We start from the raw sequence: 4,616 nt of genomic DNA, 5'->3' as shown, positions 1-4,616 counted from the left end.
AGCATGTGTAGATAAAGAAGTGATGAATGATGATGTTTTTATAACAAGTCAGTCAAAATTTGCTGTAATATCCACCAAGGTAGAAGGCTGGTATATGTCTCCTGCTGATGATATTTTAGAAAAGGTATTAAAAAGAATTAGGTGAAAGAGATGTGTGAACTACATTGTGTTTGGAATATTAAGTATTATAACCGCTATTGCATCTGCTATGTCCACAGCTATGTCCATACAAATGATAAAAAAGGAAAAGATAGAAGAGAAATATATTTAAGAATTGTCAGAAAATGTTACTAGAGCATTAAGAGCTCAGGATAGAATTAATGAAGATCTTTATCAATTGGTTAATGCATTACAACCTCTGTAATCAATATAGTGGATTATGTGGACATAATAGAGATGAGATTACAATTACAATGTGATTATAGATTTACTGCTATTTGTGTTACTTCTTTAAAACAGAATAATTCATTTATTCCTTGGGATAATATAAAAAATTATTTGAATGGAATATGGTATAATGATTCCTAGCAATGGATATGAATCAATTGTATAAATTAGTTAATGGTATTACATTGGCACCTAGAATGGAAATGGATTCAGATATTGATAATTTGTTTAATTATGTTAATAGGCTTGCTCCTTTTCATTTTATGAACTTATTAGTGAACATGCTTCCTGGTATTTTTGCATTATTATTGGTATTATATTTTATTCCCATTTATCTCAAATGTCTTTTTTTCTTCTGGGACAACATATGGGTACCCAAATACATTTCTTAAAGCTTTAGCAAAAGAAGGGGGAATTGTAGAGGGTGAACTTCTGTGGAGTGGGAATGCAGGCTGGTACGAAGGTTACCAGAGGTCCAGCACGTATTCTTGCTCAGTAAACAGGATGGTTGGCTCACCTTGACCTATACATCTGCTGAGCTTGAAATGTAGTGGGACAATTCTGATAAGGATGTCCAAAAGACTTTAAAGTACAAATATTGTAAATATAATCAGGGAGCTATGCATTTGGGATTCCATCTAACTTACCTTGTCTGAGATAAGGTTTGTTATAAAGAGAATGGATGTTCAACAAAAACGTTAAGAGTTATTCACAACATTAAGTTGTTTGTGTCTCTCTTCAACACAGCTCTCATCATACTGAGGAGCTCACCAAACTATTGATGGTAGCTGACAATGGTCTAGTAAGATTTCCTGCTTAATGAATTTTCTTTTTTTGTTAACATTTTATTTGTTTTCCAATTATATACAATAGTAGTAGCTACCGTTTTTTGTAAGGTTTTTGAATTTTAAAATTTTTCCCCTTTTCCTCCCTTCCTTCCACCCCCAAAGAAGGCTATCTGATAGTCTTTACATTGTTTCCATGCTATACATTGATGTAAATTGAATGTATTATAAGAGTAAACAAAACACCAGCCCCAAGAAGATGAGAAACCTCAAAAATAGAGAGAGAGAGAAAAAAATGTACTTCAGTCTATGTTCATATTCCAATGGTCCTGTCTCTGAGATGAGTTGCTTTCTTTATCATAAGTCCATCAGAGGGGGCGGCTAGGTTGGCATAGTGGATAAAGCATTGGCCTGGGAGTCAGGAGTACCTGGGTTCAAATCCAGTCTCAGACATTTAATAATTACCTAGCTGTGTGGCCTTGGGCAAGCCACTTAACCCCATTTGCCTTGCAAAAAAAAAAACCTAAAAAAAAAGTCCATCAGAGAAGTTTCTTCAACATTTTTCCCACAGTTGCTATCACTAACTGTACCTGCACTCTATTCCTCCCCACTCTCAATTATTCTATTCTCTCTCTCCTTTCATTCTGGCCCTGTTCAAAAGTGTATTGAATCTGAGTATCCTCTCCCTCGATCTTCCCTCTCTTCTATCACCTATTTCCCCCTTCCCTTCCCCCATTCTCCCTATCCTATCCCTTTCTTCTTATTTTTCTCTAGGGTAAGATAGATTTCTATACCCTATTAAGTATGTATGTTATTTCCTCTCTGAGTCATTTCTGATGAGAATGAAGACTCACTCATTCCCCCTTGCCTTCCCCCTTTCCACTTCATTGAAAAAGCTTTTTCTTGACTCTTATGTGAAATTTCAAACTTCATCTTCATCTTCTTCCCAGTACTTTCCTTTATCACCCATTGACTCCATATTTTTACTATATTATACCATTATATTCTGCTCCTTCCTGTGCCCTGTCTATATATGCTCCTTCTAACAGCTCTTATAAATGAGAAAGTTCCTATGAGTTATCAATATCTTCTTCCCAAGCAGGAATACAAACAGTTCAATATCATTAAGTTCCTCATAGTTAATCCTTCTCTTCCACCCTCTCTATAGTTCATCAGAGTCCTATACTTGAAGATTAAACTTTCTGTTCAGCTCTGGTTGTTTCAATAGGAAAGTTTGAAAGTCCTGTTTTATTGAAAGTCCATCTTTTCACCTGAAAAATGATGTTCAGTTTAGCCGGGTAGTTGATTCTCAGTTGTAAACCAAGTCTTTTGCCTTCTGGAATATCATATTCCAATCCCTACGAGCCCTTAATATAGATGCTGCCAGATCCTGTTTAATCCTGGCTATGGAGCCTTGGTAGCTGGACTGTTTAGTTCTGGCAGCTTTTAGAATTTTCTCTTTGATTTGGGAGTTTGGGAATTTGGCTATAATATTCCTGGAAGTTTTTCTTTTGGGATCTCTTTCAGGAGGTGACCAGTGAATTCTCTCGATTCTATTTTACCCTCTACTTTTAGGATCACAGGGCAATTTTGCTGTATTATTTCTTAAAAAATGAAGTCTAGGCTCTTCTCCTGATTGTGGCTTTCAGATAGCCCAATAATTTTTAAATTATTTCTTCTGGATCTGTTTTTGAGGTCCATTTTTTTTTTCTTTTTCTTTTTTTCTTTTTTTAATTTTAAAAATCTGTTTATTTCTGTGACTACAATGCTAAACTATATCAGGTCATTCTTCAAATAGCTACTACAAAGTTAACTTACTTGCATCATAAATACAAATTGTTTTAGTGGCATTTCTAATCATTTAGATTTATACATTTCTTTTATTGCTTTTTTTTTTACAGAAAGGATTTGTTGTGCTTTTTTGCAGATCTGATCTAAATTTCTATATCAAACATCTTAATTCTATATTTTCAAAATGTATTGGCCAGAAGTCTCTGTGGGAGGTGAGGAAAAAAGGTAGGGAAGTGAGGTAGAATAGGAGGGCTATCAGATATTAAACTGAAAAGCAAAATTCCAGAATATATACAACTAGCCAAATACCTCTTTATTAAAAACTGATTACTGCCTTCAAAAGGGCAGCATATTAAAAAAAATTTAGCTCCCCCCCCCAAACAAAATTCTTTATTTTTCATAATGGCCACATTCTTATAGCAATTGTAGCTGTAAAACAATAATATAACTGTCTTCATAATCAGTTCACAATGTGTGCTTAAAAAAGACATTTCTATATCTCAAAGATGTTGTTTATCTTAAAGCAATCTAAATACTGTGTCTTTAAAGAGACAATAGCTTAGAAGAGATTGATTAGGGTGGACTTATTTACAAAGTTTACTCTTTAGGTTTGCAACAAATAATCCTGATTTTGGAAGAGTTGAAACTCATGCATAACTGACAAGATGGACATATACTCTCCAATTATTTACACAGTAATAACTCCTTCATAGCACTCTCATCAATAGCATAAAGATAATTTTCTCTAATATTCTTCATATTATTCAGTCTTGCTTTTGGGGAATACATCCTTCCATTTCTACAACTTCTGGCCATCCTTCATATTTGTTTGTATCCTTGTTGTTCTTTAAGTGCTGTTCAAAGGGGCTTTTTGTCTTTATAGTTTTTCCACCACAGAAGACCCAGTTGTCTCTAAAATCAAGGTTAATGATGGCTGAAATTCCCAAGGAAGCAATCAGTAATCTTGCCTCATTAGTGAGTTTGGTTGCTCCATCATCATATGTTTGCATTAAAACGATGGTTCTATCTTGAATAGACTTAAAGAATTCAATAAATGGTGGCACATCTCCTCCCCACATATCAAAGTATTCAGTGCATAATGTTTCTCCTGTTTTTCCATTTACCAATGCAACATTGATTCCTCTTCCAATGTTATTCTTTACCCAACTCATTAGAATATTGTCTTCTACACAAATTTTGGGGCCAATGACATTAGCTGCTTCACTTGTCATTTTGAAAGCAAAATGCTTTTCTGGACAAGCTTTTGAAATCTCACATTTATATCTGGGAGGCTTTGTATAAATTATCTGCAATGCTGATCTTTCAAATAAATTTCCTAAATTTGAATCTAATTTTATTTCAAATACTTGAGATATGATATAAAATGTCAGTAGAAATACTGCTATGGCAACCACCGACTTTACAGCACCTACCTTCCTCATGTTTATGTTTTTAGTCTATGGCACAATTTCATCAAAGAAGCTTCCCTTGCCCACTGCCTCGCACTCATACCTGCCTGTCCAACCAGCGGCTGCCCCTCACGTCCAGTCCCTGCCCAAGGCTGCTGAGAGTCACACAGCTCAGCCTCAGCCTTGACCTTGACCTCCCCGCTCCTCCCCCCTCTCCCTCCCCCTCCCCTCCTCTTCCTCCTCC

General features: G+C 35.4%; 1 pseudogene; it reads right to left on the bottom strand.

The window, feature by feature from the left end:
- Positions 1-3,671: 3,671 nt before the first annotated feature.
- On the bottom strand, positions 3,672-4,405 carry LOC141502914 (protein FAM3C pseudogene; annotated as a pseudogene).
- Between the last annotated feature and the right edge of the window lie 211 nt (positions 4,406-4,616).

Source organism: Macrotis lagotis, chromosome X (assembly GCF_037893015.1).
Source record: "Macrotis lagotis isolate mMagLag1 chromosome X, bilby.v1.9.chrom.fasta, whole genome shotgun sequence".
NCBI classification, from domain to species: Eukaryota; Metazoa; Chordata; class Mammalia; order Peramelemorphia; family Peramelidae; genus Macrotis; species Macrotis lagotis.
Note: the sequence above shows the minus strand (reverse complement) of the source record. Positions and strands in the feature narration are given on the sequence as shown.